Below are 16,595 nucleotides of genomic sequence, written 5' to 3' on the forward strand. Positions count from 1 at the left end.
TATGCTTCATCATATTTTACCATTTTGCATTTTATCTTCTTATATTTATCTTTTGTATTCTGTGTTGTCCTAGTATGTTGCACCAATACTATCAACACAAATTCCTAGTACACATTAGTGTAACTGACCAATAAAATGAATTCTGATTCTGAAGTAATAGCATATCATATACATTTTGCTGTTAGAAATGTAAAAAAGGACAGAGGGTTATCAGTAGTTAAGAATGGTAAGTGATTATTTTGATAACTTTTAGGAGGGTGTTAACTAAGGATTTGTTGAGCATTTGTTGAAGGCTAGCCACAAACTGAAAGAATTTTAAGTAATACATGACATAATTTTCCCATCACTCTGTGATAGTTGGAATGGACTCCTCAAATTGAGCAGAATAAGGCGGTGAGCTAGTAGCGTTGTGAAGGCTATTATGATAGAGTGCTCATTAAGCTGTAATGTACTGTCCTGTAGTTCCCTAAATTGGCAATTAGAGAATGGAATTTATAGTGAACCAGACCTATTCTTTATTTTTAACATTGTATATGTAATGAGAACAGTTGGGGACCAACAGAAAACAGACCCGGGTTGATTACATGTAGTACTTAATCTAAGAGATTTTATTTTTGCTTTTCTTTCAGGTTCTGCTTTTCTAGTGTTTATGGTACTGGCATTAAAACTACAGATTGTGGAGGATTATTTTTTTTTTGGTGGTGCTTTCATGCAATTAATCTTTAGGTTCACAAACCATTTAATTCTGAGAACAAATAAAATATTTTGCAAAAATCTTAGGCGGCTCAATATCATGTTTCAGCCAGCATTTCCCCTCCTGGCTGGAGTTCAAAGTCATGTTTCAGCTATCTGTTATGTCTATTTTTATGTCATTTATTTGTATTAATGTTTCTCTTATTTATTATGTACATTTTTCTTATTTATTTGCAAGTAGTAATGTCCAAGGTTACATCTCTTGTGTTTTATGTGTGGCCTCAAAACGTACGGGCCACTTGCCAATCACTGTCAGGAATGGCCCTCAACCCTATTTATGGGAGGGCCTTCCACAGTACCGGGAGGGTCATTGCGAATGTGCTAGGGAGTGGAGTGTTACTTGTTTTTACTGTGCCAAATACAGTAAAACCTTGCACACTGGTAAGGCTCCAGATGTGTGGCTTCGCATGGTTAATCATTTACAAGAAATCCAGGGCAGACTCTATGAGGTTTCCTTTTTCCTTTCCTGTATCTGTGATCTGGATAATGACTACACCTATCTAGGAATCGATGGTCAAGTGCTCAAGTATGAGGTTGGTATGCTACTGGCCCTTTCTGGCATCCAGTTGGGGTTTGACGGTATTTCCCCACCCTAGAGGGCAATCTTGAAAGTGCTTTTGAAGCCTTTATGCTTCTGGGACTCTCTAGGTCACAACACCCAAGAAAAGTACTGTATTTCTGAAATTAGTTATCGGTGCAGGAAATATTTATCTGTACATGAAAACACTACCTATCATTAGAATCAAGACAAATAAACATTGATACAATAAAAAAGCAACAAGAATGTATTGTGTTCTTCAAAAACATATTGATATCTGGTGAAATGCATAGATAGATAGATAGATAGATAGATAGATAGATAGATAGATAGATAGATAGATAGATAGATAGATAGATAGATAGATAGATAGATAGATAGATAGATAGATAGATAGATAGATAGATAGATAGATAGATAGATAGATAGATAGATAGATAGATAGATACTTAATTAATCCCAAGGGGAAATTCACATACTCCAGAAGCAGCATACTGATACAAAAAACTATTAAATTAAAGAGTGATAACAATACAGGTATAACAGACAGTAACTTTGTATAATGTTAACGTTTACCAATGGGTGGAAATGAAGAGTCGCATAGTCTGGGGGAGGAACGATCTCCTCAGTCTATCAGTGGAGCAGGACAGTGACAGCAGTCTGTCGCTGAAGCTGCTCCTCTGTCTGGAGATGATACTGTTTAGTGGATGCAGTGGATTCTCCATAATTGATAGGAGCCTGCTCAGCGCCCGTCATTCCGCCACAGATGTCAAACTGTCCAGCTCCATGCCAACAATAGAGCCTGCTTTCCTCACCAGTTTGTCCAGGCGTGAGGCGTCCTTCTTCTTAATGCTGCCTCCCCAGCACACCACCGCGTAGAAGAGGGCACTCGTACTACTTATGACTTTAACAATATCTTCACCTCTGATTAAATCTATTGAACTGGGTATGTGATCACTGGCATACTGACTTGGATTGACTTACTGAAAATGACTGCAGATGTTATTGCCTCTAACCCCAAGTAAACGGTGTGCAGTAGAGATGAAGCTGATGGTGTAAATGTGTAGGCAATGGAAAAGTCAGAGGAAAGATTTTGGAGCCAAATGAAGGAGTCATGAAAAATCAGAGCAGTGTTGGAGGGTGGTTGATTAAGGAGATATCCTCTGGTAAAACTCTTGTGAGGGGAAAAGGCAAAGACACTGCATTTCATCCATATTGGTGATTATAAAAATTCAGTCAAATAATGCCATAAAATCACACAAAATGAAGATCTATGAATATAGTATTTTGTCATGCAGTAGAACCATTGTGGCACCCTCCTAGTTGGGTATAATAGTAAACTCAGAAGTAAGCCTCAGTGACACAATTTTTTTTGTTTCTTTTTTTTTTTTGCTTTGGGGAAAACTGGAACAGAGATGGGATTGGTGCTATTTACTACCAATCAAGGTATAGCGCGCCCGTAGTACTCGAATGATTTTTGTTTTTCTTGGGGTTTTGAGGGGAAGAGTGTGTGGAGACAGAGGAGGTGTGAGGCAGAGCATGTGGAGACGAGCTAGGTGGAGGAGAGTGTTGAACGAGTATGTAAGAAAGGAAAAAAAAGAGAAAGCTGGTACTAAGGTTATGGAGAGTGCGAGAGCGGGAAAAAAAAGAGACGAAAAGTTGTTTTTTTTTTTGTGGTGAGTGTTAAACGTGAGAGGATTGAGCAGGTTTGGCTCATGGGAACGCGGAAAAAAAGAACGCTCGGTTTTTAAAAAAAGGGACAGACAAACGAAGAATTGGACGCCTACTTTAAATAGTTTTTTTAATAAAAAGGGAACGCAAATAAATCCCGCATCAAGACGAAGCTGCTGGCGTCATCCCAGACGGAGCTGTGAGGTTCCTGTGTTTAACCACGGAGGAAAATGAGAAGTGCGGCGAAAGTTCTGGAAGGACACCGTGAGTACATGTGAAGTAATGTACTGCATATGAGCTCCAACTAAGCGCGCCAAAGATTTTTTTTATAGATATATATACACATATATATTTATTGTTGATTTCTATGTGTGAACCTTACCTGTGCTGTAACTCAGACAAATTGAGTTAAGTTGAACTGCGATAATATCCCATGAGCGGTGTGTTTAAATAAATGTGTTTTATGTTTTTTTTGTTTGTTTGTTTGTTGTTTTCTATCCATGATTATGTGAAGTGCTTACATGGTGGTTGCATTCAAATAATTAATAAAAGGAGTGAGTGTTTACAAATCATTACTTTGAAATAGTGTAACAATTAGGGATAAATAATAATTGTTTCATTGGAGCCATTGGTTATTAAAATTTATTGGGAGGTGTTTAATGTGGATCCCACCAGTGAAATTTCATTCTATGTCATAGGTAACGTGCCAGTTCAATGGTGGGAGGGCTACACCATCAATGAAGAGTATTAAAAAATATGTCAATATACATCAAATACTTAACTCTGCAAGCAGAACCACAAATGATTATTAATTCAATAAATGGTATACAACATGCCTAGTACATACTAGTCAACACTCAACACATTCTCAATGTCAGTCCAAATAAGTAGAATATATTGTGTCTATATAAGGTATTCACCCCTTTGGACATTTTCATTTACTGTCACACAACACTGAACTTGAACACTGAAGTTGATTTAATTTGGCTTTTTTGACGTTGATCAACATTAAAGGACTCTTTATTGTCAAAGTTAAAAGAGATTAATTTGGTTAGAGTGAAAATGATAGACACTGGTAGGAAAAAATCTTGATCTCAGCACCTTCTTGATACCCAGTTCACTTTGTCAATAAAATATTACTGTAAAATACTCTTAGGAATCCAGCAGGTACAGTTAGGTCCATAAATATTTGGACAGAGACAACTTTTTTCTAATTTTGGTTCTGTACGTTACCTCGATGAATTTTAAATGAAACAACTCAGATGCAGTTGAAGTGCAGACTTTCCGCTTTAATTCAGTGGGGTGAACAAAACGATTGCATAAAAATGTGAGGCAACTAAAGCATTTTTTTAACACAATCCCTTCGTTTCATGGGCTCAAAAGTAATTGGACAATTGACTCAAAGGCTATTTGATGGGCAGGTGTGGGCAAGTCCGTCGTTATGTCATTATCAATTAAGCAGATAAAAGGCCTGGAGTTGATTTGAGGTGTGGTGCTTGCATGTGGAAGATTTTCCTGTGAACAGACAACATGCGGTCAAAGGAGGTCTCCTTGAAGGTGAAAGAAGCCATCCTTAAGCTGCGAAAACAGAAAAAACCCATCCGAGAAATTGCTACAATATTACGAGTGGCAAAATCTACAGATTGGTACATCCTGAGAAAGAAAGCAAGCACTGGTGAACTCAGCAACACAAAAAGACCTGGGGCCTCATATATAACGCCGTGCGTAGAACTCACACTATAACATGGCGTAAGCACAAAAGCAGGAATGTGCGTACGCACAGAAAAATCCAGATGCAGAAATCTGTACGTACACAAACTTCCACGTTCTTCCGCTACATAAATCCCGATCAGCGTGAAAAGTAACGCACGTTCACACGCGCCTTCTGTCCCGCCCCAACTCCTCCCAGAATTACGCCTCTTTGAATATGCAAATCAATATAAATAGCCCTTAAGCTCAGCCTTCTGTGAAAAGACAATGGGAAAGGAACAGGGGAAAATATAAGAATTTCAGCGAATACCAAGTGGAGGCAAAGGAAAAACGTACTATTTGTTGGTTTAAACAGTGGTATAATCAACAAAAGAAAGTTGATCGAGTGACAGAGTGTCGGAAAAACTCGAAAGATCAAATTCACAAAGTCGCACAGTGCCCGAAATAAAAAAGAAATCACATATCAAAGTCGCCGTGAAAAGGCAAGTCATAGCCCACCGTCTGAGTGTCATATGAAAGCGTATTAGGGTACAAACAAAAAACATAGGCACGCAGTGGGAAAAAAGCACGAAATGTCAACTTTAATCTCGAAATTTCCACTTTAATCACGTAGTTTATTTTGCCATTAAAGTAGAACATCATAAACTTCATCTTAAAATCATTTATTTTACTAGTTTCTCAAGTAGCACGTTAAATGCTTTGTTCTGTGTTTTATCTTCTATGTGCTCTATATGTGTGAATCACTACGTGCTTCCGTTCTTTCTCTTTCTCCGACAGGACACAGAATGCATTACATTCGAGATATTACAGCTCTCTGAATAATTAAAATACTGAGATGTATACGTGATATCATTTTCATGATGATAGGAATGAAAGCATGTTATTAAACATGGGAACACGGTGGCGCAGTGATTGTTCATATCTCACGCAAGAGGCTTGCTGCACCATGTGCGACCTTCGATGAAATAATTTATTACAGAAGTACTGTCTCTTTCAAACGTACTAACCTCCAATTCCTGTCCATACTTTTCTTTCTCCAATCGCCACACAATCAGCTCTGTAATAGACGTTAAGCCATTTGTAAGCTTAGAACGCTGATTCTTCAAAACTTTTAAGGAACATTGAAATATCTTCGTAGTACATGTTTAATTATTCTATTCGTCTATCCTTCCAGTGTCGCGTCAGCACCAGCAAGAATACAGCGCAAGGCAGGAGCTGTCCTTGAAGTAGCTATACGCTGCGGCACCGTGTCCTCACATGTTTAATTATTAACAATACAGATTATTTAAATGAAGTTAAAGTTTTATCTGTATACTATAAGCAACATATTTTGCTGCATTTCATCTTAAAAATGATATTGTCATCATATGCGCTTTATAAAGTAGCGCAGGTTGTGCAATATTATAACTGTAGTGTAAGTTTACAGTGAGGTGATTGTACTTATAAGTACAAACAGTTCTACAAGGAGCACTTGATGGACTGATTGAGTGCGTTTATAGTTCTTGGGATGAAACTGTTTCTGAAACGCGAGGTCCGTACAGGAAAGGCTTTGACACTTTTTGCCGTGGTTGAGATAGTGTGTACTTGAAACTGTATACCGATAATTCTCTTTCCGATCATCTACTGCTGTGATTCACACTCAGATACAGTGATATAAATACTCCGAGTGGTGCAGTGAGAGTAATATGGAAAAAGATGATCCGCAGTGGCAACCCTTAACGGGAGCAGCAAAAAGAAGAACAAGATGCAGTGAGCACAACAACGCTAAAGCAATTATGGTATTTGGAATACTATGGCTATTCCTTGGCCCATTATATTGCTACAGGTTAATTACGATCAGATGCATTACACTAATAAACAATATGCAGTTAATTTCAGTGTATTTATAAAGCCGCGTCAGGAATGTGGAGCTAAGAAAGAAAGGATGAGCACACAGGAACAGTAGTTTGACCATTCTGTGGACCATTATATTGTTACAGGTTAATTACAATCAGATGAATTAAATTTATGAACGATATGCGGTTAATTTCAGTGTATTTGATAAAGCCGCCGCTGTGGATGTGGATCTAAGAAAGGGTGACCACACAGGAACAGTAGCACTGCTTTGACGCTGGGTGCCGCCAGTCTGCAAAACCGAGCGGAGAAATTGCGTACGCCAAGGTATGAGTTACCGTGGAAATGTGCATGGCTTTACGCCAAGTTTAGGTTTTATACATCACGATTTGAGCGTGGAAAGGTTCGTACGCAACATTTCTGTGCATACGCACCGTTTATACATGAGGCCCCTGATCTTAACCCAATTGAGCATGCATTTCACTTGTTGAAGACTAAACTTCAGACAGAAAGGCCCACAAACAAACAGCAACTGAAAGTCGCTGCAGTAAAGGCCTGGCAGAGCATTAAAAAGGAGGAAACCCAGCATCTTGTGATGTCCATGAGTTCAAGACTTCAGGCTGTCATTGCCAACAAAGGGTTTTCAACAAAGTATTAGAAATGAACATTTTATTTCCAGTTATTTAATTTGTCCAATTACTTTTGAGCCCCTGAAATGAAGGGATTGTGTTAAAAAAATGCTTTAGTTTTTGAATTAAAGCTGAAAGTCTGCACTTCAACTGCATCTGAGTTGTTTCATTTAAAATTCATTGTGGTAATGTACAGAACCAAAATTAGAAAAAAGTCGTCTCTGTCCAAATATTTATGGACCTAAGTGTATATACAAATTGTAAATGCCTCTGGAACAAACCAAATAAGATATGTGTTTTTGGCATGTAAAGTTCTTTGTTTGGACAAGGCTTTTATACATACGAATATGCAAGAGCATATTTAGCATATACCTGATAACATGCTATTAATAGGCAAGTACATTTACTTAAAAAGGGAAAAGAGGACACACATATTATGAATATGGAACATATTCGTGGTGTTGAGACTCAAGGTCAAAAGCTGTTTCCTACAGGAGTGTTTGCATAATTTAAAATGTTTGCACAAAGGCCAGTAAAAATCTTATGGCATCTTTTCAAGAATAACTTTAAGCCAGCTGCATCTCTTAAAACAATGCTTGCTTATTTAACACAGTTAGAAACCTTGTGAACCTAAGAGACCATGATGCTAGAGTAATTGAAAGAATTTCTCCAACTACACACATGAAAGAAAATAAATAGAGTATAACAATTTATTGGGTTATTCATGCTACCTCTGCCAAGGTTGCTCCTAGTTCCATTGACCAGAGATTTTGATTCATCAGAGCTTCCTGCATACCCCTTTGGAAGTATACTTGTTCTTGAATGTGGTTCTCTGGAAACAAGAAGTATGTAATGTAATTTACAGTATACATACAGTACATACATTCATAGTATCCTGAAAAGGAATTTCGTCATTTTTTTGTTAATTGTGTTAACAGTCTCTCCCCTATATTTTACTCATGTCACACTAAATTTGCAGTTCAGTGACTGCAGTTATTTAGCAGTTATGTGTTTAAATGAATTTAAATAAAGGTTCTGAGCTATGGCCATCTCTCAGTTTTTGAGAATTTTGAGAGCATCCTTCCCTGTTCTTTGAGCACATTTGTCAATATTCAGCCATTAATTTTGTCATCAGCAGCGCTTGTTCCTTCAGTGAATCAGTAAGACTGATTCACAACTCCAAATTCAACCATAAATTTTGTTCTCAGCAGCTCTTGCCCCTTTGAGGAATCAGAAAAACTGTCTATCGATACACTGAACCAGCTTTTAGTGTAACAGAGAGCAAAAAAAAACCAGCAACTCTTAACTGATGACCAGTATGTCACATAATACATGCACACAAACTCACACTCGCTCAGACCAGCTCAGTTTTTATTAATCTTTTACCCCATCATGCAGGTTTTTCAGATATGGAAAGAAAACTGAACTTCTCAGAGAAAAACCCATACAGACATGAGGAGAACATTCAATATAAACTTCAAACTGACTGTGCCTGAGTTAGGATTCTAAAAAGGGTGATCAAAACTTTTTCATGCATATTAATTAGCTAGTATTTTATCTTCTTTCCCATCTGCTTCCTTTATCACATTTTCTTCTCTCACATTTAGTGGGAATCAATATGGAAACATTATATTTAGCATATTTTAACGTGTAAAAAGGAAATCAGTGAACTGGCTTAATGATTTAATACTGTAAATGAATAAGCCACAAATTTGTAAGAATAAAAAAAATATTAACAAAAATTAAAAAAAAAAAACTGGTGTGATTTGCATTTCACCATAAACACACTGAAGAACTAAGAAAAAATAGGTTACTGCAGATTAAATACATACTTCTGAGATATAACCTAACAAAAGTGCTAAAATACTGCAGAAATATGTTTGTGCTCAACTGAAATAGAGGGCCGTTTATCAAGATGCTTAGTCCTGAGGCTACCTAAGTTCCAGAGATGAAAAATGTGCAGCCCTTATCCCCTTGTTTACTTATTTGTCATTTTTTATCAGCTTTCCACAATTATTACATTCCCTTTCTTCCCAATATTTTATTATTATAGGGCAGTTATAGGGAGGTACGGTCTAAGCTTCCACTGCTATGCCAATGACACACAACTTTATATAAGTGTTGATGCAACTTCTTCACCAGTTGGACTGACTGATTGCATTTGGGAAATCAATCATTGGATGACAGCTAATTTTTTACGACTTAATCCTGATAAAATAGAAATCCTACTGGTTGGTACTAAATCTGTCCTCTCTACCTTTCGTAGGAAAAAAAATGATATCGATGGGATCCTTGTTGAACCCTCAGCATCAGTCCGTAATTTGGGTGTCATCTTTGATCAGCTTCTTACTTTTCAACCACACATTAGCTCAATCATACAGACAGCTTATTTTTATCTTTGCAACATTGCTCATCTGCAGTCATTCCTCAGTGTGAAGGATACTGAAACACTGATTCACGCTTTCATCAATATCTGTCTGGACTATTGCAATGCATTGTTTTATGGCCTCCCGACTAAATATATCAATAGATTACAATATGTTCAGAATTCTGCTGCTTGTCTACTTACACACACTAAAAAATCTGCTCACATCACTTCTGTCCTTTATGATTTTCATTGGTTACCAGTCTTTTCAAGAATCAAATATAAAATTATTCTTCTAACCTTTAAAGCTCTTCATGGATTAGCCCATCATTATCTGTCTGAGCTGCTGCTTCCTTACACTCCTGCTCGTGCATTAAGATCATCAGACGCTAACTTACTCATTGTACCCAAATACAGGTTAGAAACTATGGGTGGCAGCGCTTTCAATGTGATAGCCTCTAAAATTTGGAATGCTCTTCCTTTCAGCCTTCACAAGGAAAAATCTATTCTTCATTTCAAACTCCTGTTAAAAGCACATCTCTTCAATGAGTATTATTCATTTTCTTGTATGTAATTTGTATTGTCTTGTTAATGTGTTTATTGAATTGTAAAGTGTCCTTGAGTGTATGAAAGTCAGTCAGTCATTGTCCAATGCACTATATCCCAACACAGGGTCATGGGGGTCCGCTGGAGCTAATCCCAGCCAGAACAGGGCGTAAGGCAGGGACAAATCACGGGCAGGGCGCCAGCCCACTGCAGGGTGCATACACACACACACACACCAAGCACACACTAGGGACAATTTAGGATCACCAATGCACCTAACCTGCATGTCTTTGGACTGTGGGAGGAAACCGGAGCACCCAAAGGAAACCCACGCAGACACGGGGAGAACATGCAAACTCCACGCAGGGAGGACCTGGGAAGCGGACCCAGGTCTCCTTACTGCGAGGCAGAGTGTATGAAAGGCACTACATAAATAAAACATTATTATTATTATTATTATTAATAATAATAATAATAATTCTAATATCCCTTCACATATTTGCAAAAGAAAATCTTCTTTGCAACTAATATTCAAATTCTTTTGGTCTCTAGGTGGACCATCTCTGAGTATTTTGGTCCTGCAACATTGGCACACGCTCTTCACTTGAGGAAATAAGCAATAAAGTCTTTTAAAAATCTTCAGTATTAGATTATTGTACATCTCTTGGTAACTTTTAATTTTACTTACCCTAAAACTGATGTGGTGCTTGATTCACTTGGCTGTTTTCTTGTTCTCATTTTATCTCTTTAACAATCCAGTGCAGAGTCCAGACTGACTGGAATGATAATCAGAACTAACTGTGGCTTTAATCTGTTGTTTTTTAAAATTTATCTTTTGTGTTATGAAGTTTGGGTAAGGAAGGAAAATAAGTTTCCACCATGTTTACATATTACTTGTTGCTGCATTCATTCTAATCCTGACCTAGATTTAAAATAAAATCACTGTCCCTCTTATATGGTGTAAAAGGCAACTCTAGGCGCTTTGCATCAAGAGGCCCATCTGGCCATAAAACATCAGCTCTGATACTCCTTATACAGTATATGGGGAGCAACCAGCCAACCCGTGAGAACCCAGAAAATAACTATTAGGAGATTTAGTCTGATACTCCTCATCCAGGGTTGGTTCTGGCTTTGTCCACAGTAAACAGATAATACTTTGCTTGTCCCTAAAAGATAATTTAGCTTTTCACAAAAGCCTCCCTGCTACACCCCCAGGGTGTACAGGCCCACGCTTTGGTGTGATGAAAAGAAACCAGTTCATTGGTTTTGCTGATGTTAAGGTACAAAAAATTGTCTTTGCACCAAGAGACAAAGTTCTCCACCCAACTCCTATAGTCTGTTTTACCCCTCCACCCCCTTATCAATGCGCTCCATTACTGCAGCATCATCAGAGAATTGCTGAAGGTGACATGACCTGTTGTTATATTTATAGTTTATAGAGTGAAGAGAAAAGGAGACAGAATTGTTCCTTGTGGTGTTCCAATGTTTGTCATATCCATATCAGAGATACAGACCTTGAAGGCACTGGAGAAATCAATAAAACATAATCCTCACAGTGCTGCCGCCTTTGTCCAGATAGGAATAAGACTTATGGAGCAGAGAGGTAATTGCATCCTCCATACCAATCCAGGACCAGCCTTTCAAAAGTCTTCATTATGGGTCACTGGTCTGTAATGACGAAGTGCCTGCCTTCTTTAAAACTGGAACAAGACAAGATATTTTTCATAGCACTGACATTTTCTTAAGCTTTAGTGACAGACTGAAAAGGAAGCAGATGATGCTACACATTTGGGCGGCACATGCCTTAAGTACTCATGGATTGTCTTCATCCACCCCCACACCTTTTCCTGTGTATAGCCTCCTCAGTTGTCTCTTCTCTTGGTCATTAGTTGTAGACAATCTGTACTGATTGTCAGAGGTGGATTCATAGCTGTCCGTATCAGTTGAAGTGGTATTTTCTGTTAATGTAGTAGAGATGGTGTGAGGGAATTGGCTATTGAAAAAAGATGGTGGTAGGAGAAGGGAAAATAGGTAAAAAAAATACTGATTCATTGCGTTAGCTTTGCTCACATTCCAATCTAGCACCTAAGCGCTGGATCGCTTGAGCCAATAATAATGCCCAGTCCATTTCAAATATCATTCATGTTATTCTTATGAAGTTTGTTTTCTATTTTTAGCTCTGTAAGATTCTTTTCCTTCAATCACCATATTCTTCACCACTCTCTGTGTGTCCTTCAAAAATTATTTGTCACCAGATTTGAAAGTTCTTTACTTCTTATTCAGGAGACTACTATCACATCCTAGTGAGCTGAATGACTTCCGGCCTGTCGCTCTGACGTCGCATGTGATGAAAACCATGGAGCGGCTGCTGCTTCACCACCTGAGGCCACAGGTCCGTCATGCCCTCGACCCTCTGCAGTTGGCATACCAGGAAATGGTGGGAGCGGATGATGCCATCATCTACATGCTACACTGATCCCTCTCACACTTGGACAGAGGCAGTGGTGCTGTAAGAATTATGTTTCTGGACTTCTCTAGCGCCTTCAACACCATCCAACCTCTGCTCCTTAGGGACAAGCTGACAAAGATGGGAGTAGATTCATACCTGGTAGCATGGATCATGGACTATCTTAAAGACAGACCTCAGTATGTGCATCTCTAGAACTACAGGTCTGACATTGTGGTCTGCACCACAGGAGCGCCGCAGGGGACTGTACTTTCTCTGGTCCTGTTCAGCCTATATACATCGGACTTCCAATACAACTCGGAGTCCTGCCACGTGCAAAAGTTCGCTGACGACACTGCTATCGTGGGCTGCATCAGGAGTGGGCAGGAGGAGGAGTATAGGGACCTAATCAAGGACTTTGTTAAATGGTGCGACTCAAACCACCTACACCTGAACACCAGCAAAACCAAGGAGCTGGTGGTGGATTTTAGGAGGCCCAGACCCCTCATGGACCCCGTGATCATCAGAGGTGACTGTGTGCAGAGGGTGCAAACCTATAAATACCTGGGAGTGTAGCTGGATGATAAATTGGACTGGACTGCCAATACTAATACTCTGTGTAAGAAAGGACAGAGCCGACTATACTTCCTTAGAAGGCTGGCGTCCTTCAACATCTGCAATAAGATGCTGCAGATGTTCTATCAGACGGTTGTGGCAAGCGCCCTCTTCTATGCGGTGGTGTGCTGGGGAGGCAGCATAAAGAAGAAGGACGCCTCACGCCTGGACAAACTGGTGAGGAAGGCAGGCTCTATTGTAGGCATGGAGCTGGACAGTTTGACATCCATGGCAGAGCGACGGGCACTGAGCAGGCTCCTATCAATAATGGAGAATCCACTGCATCCACTAAACAGTATCATCTCCAAACAGAGGAGCAGCTTCAGCGACAGACTGCTGTCACTGTCCTGCTCCACTGACAGACTGAGGAGATCATTCCTCCCCCACACTATGCGACTCTTCAATTCCACCCGGGGGGGGGGGGGGGGGTAAATGTTAACATTATTCAAAGTTATTGTCTGTCTGTATACCTGCATTGTTATCACTCTTTAATTTAATATTTTCTTTATCAGTATGCTGCTGCTGGAGTATGTGAATTTCCCTGTGGGATTAATAAAGTATCTATCTATCTATCTATCTATCTATCTATCTATCTATCTATCTATCTATCTATCTATCTATCTATCTATCTATCTATCTACTGTATATAGCTCCTTACTAGCCAAGGTGTTCGTTGTTTGAAAAGCCATGCACTCTTTTGAAGGCTCCACATTCTCATTATCCTGGTGGCAACAGGTTGCGCTCTAATAACAGAATTGCAGATGGAGATAAGATGAATCAGAATGTGGTGTGGTCTGCCCAAAGGGGCCACATGTTTATATTTAAATGCGTCTTTAAAATTTGAATAAAGCAGGTCTAGCCTGTTGTTTGTTATTTGCTCCATCCCTTTGTGATCTGACATGAAAAATAGATCAATAAATGGAAAAAAAACATTGGTAACAAAATAATTTAAAATAAGCAGCTTTGCCTTGGAAACGTAAGAGCAGCTTTGATCACAATCCTATTTTGTCTTAATCCTATTAACTTAGTCAAAAAGCATAATTCAGTTCTTTATTGTATTTTAAATAGGACTCTTTACTATAGAAAGAATAAAACTATTCACAGATTTACAACCACAAAACTGTAACAGTATAGTATACTAGCATGCAGCATTTGTATATGTTAATCCAAATGTCAATTTTAATCAACAGTAACAGAGAAAACACAAAATAATAATAATTTATTTCTCATGTACTATGTGCAATGCTTAGAATGTTACACTGGAAAAGTTGGAGTGTGGTCCTCCTTGGGTTATTCAGAAGACGGAACAGAAGGATGGAGGGTGGGGGGGCTTTGTCGTGTAGATCTTTGCGCAGGATTGGTAAGATGATAGTTATGTTATAATTCACACACGAAAATAGCAAGCAAGTTGTGAGGTCTGTAAAGTGAGTCCAAAAAACTGGCCAGATTCATCATTAGTCTGCCCAAAAGGGAAGTACACAAAGGCAGCCTGAGATCAGTTAAGACTGGCTGGCAAAAATGGACTTCCAAATCAAAATAAAAAAATATATACAGTATATATATTCTTAAATGTTCCAATATTAAAAATGCCTAACTAGAGAAGACATGACAAGAAAACGTTTCATAGCAGATGATAAAGGGCAAACAGAATCTTTGTAAGTAAAAGTTTTATTTCAAAAATACTCTGTAACAAAAGAAAGCTTAAAGAGCTGAAAGGCACAAAAGGAGTGGCTTAAAAAAGGCAATCCAGTCATAAATACAATCTAAAAAGAGAAGTTCAAAAATTCAGTAGAAAAAAAGAAAAAGACATAGCAAAATAAAAACACCAACCATCCACTAACAGCCTATAAATGTACCGCAGAGTGACTGCAAGTCCCATGAGCCTCTATTGTGCTGCATGGAGTAGTTCCTCAATGGAGATTGACAGGTAGTCCTGCCTATTAGGGAGCTACCCACAGGATACAAGGGACATGGCAGAACACGCACTCAGAGAAAAATACCCAAGAAGACACCAGGTAGACTGGAAAAACACTATATTATAGATAGTAAAATCGCTATATGATAGACAGGGAAAGTACTGGATAGATAGATAGATAGATAGATAGATAGATAGATAGATAGATAGATAGATAGATAGATAGATAGATAGATAGATAGATAGATAGATAGATAGATAGATAGAGTGCATCCGGAAAGTATTCACAGTGCATCACTTTTTCCACAATTTGTTATGTTACAGCCTTATTCCAAAATGGATTAAATTCATTTTTATCCTCAGAATTCTACACACAACACCCCATAATGACAACGTGAAAAAAGTTTACTTGAGGTTTTTGCAGACTGAGCGAGGAGTCTCACCTGGCTGCAGCAGATAGATGGTCATTTGCTGGGGGTGGGACTGGACCACATGTCTGCCCGAGGGGTTAAAAACCAGGATTCTGAGCTATTTTGTTGTGTGGTGGATTCACCAAGGCACTGTACCAGTGTATGCTCCCCAACCTGACCTGACCTGATAAACACAGAGAGAGATGGAAGACACTATATAATAGTAAGAGAAGACAGTGTGTAATAGACAAATACCGAAAAAAGACAAATAACAGGGAAAGTATTTTAAAATATACAGATAGGGAAGGCTCCTGACAGATAGATAGATAGACAGACAGACAGACTCAGGTGCTTTGCTAAATCCGACAGTCAGTCTTATTCTTGTCCCACTACTGAAACCAATATAGCCCTGGTGTTGAGCTCCAGTATAGATTCTGTGCTCTTTACATAGCTCTTTTCGATGGTTCCCTATCCTTAACAGGACTGCTTGCAGTTGCAACATTAGATGGTATTCTGTTTGTGACTTTGCAGGTGTACTGTATTTATTTCATGGAACATTGCCAGCTCATACTATGGGTGACTCATCCCTGGCTGATGCAACTTATCGGCACTATTACAGATCTGTTAAAAAGCATGCATTTAATGTAGTTTACTAAAGCATGTAATTGCATTCTATTACCTCCGTTGTTTTTGAACATGAATCATTGTCATAAAATAAACAAAAATGTGATATTAACTTTTTGATGAAGCAACAAAAAAAAATGAAATACTCCCCAAATACATCTGAAAGTTACACCATGTATACATTACACTTTGTTTCTAGCATAGAGGTAGAAGCCCTATCAGATATTGATTGTACGAATCGAGTTTCAGGATTGTATCATTAAGGGGATGGTAGCGACAATATTAGGTTTTTGGGGGCGTTCTAATGGTAGGACCTCTTTGGTGAAATATTCTGCTCTTTTGATATAAAGAATCAGCTGAGCTCTGCCAACTTGCAAATCCAAGACTTTATGAAGCTAGAAATGGAAGGACTTATTTTATGTGAGCATAGTTTTTCATATAAAAACGAAGAAATTTTAAATGATGCACAAGTGCTCCAACGTTTGAATAATGAGTTGATTTTTTTTTTTGTATTACTAGCCACACGCAGCTGTCTGAATA

This window comes from Erpetoichthys calabaricus, chromosome 6 (genome assembly GCF_900747795.2).
Source record: "Erpetoichthys calabaricus chromosome 6, fErpCal1.3, whole genome shotgun sequence".
Lineage (NCBI taxonomy): Eukaryota > Metazoa > Chordata > Cladistia > Polypteriformes > Polypteridae > Erpetoichthys > Erpetoichthys calabaricus.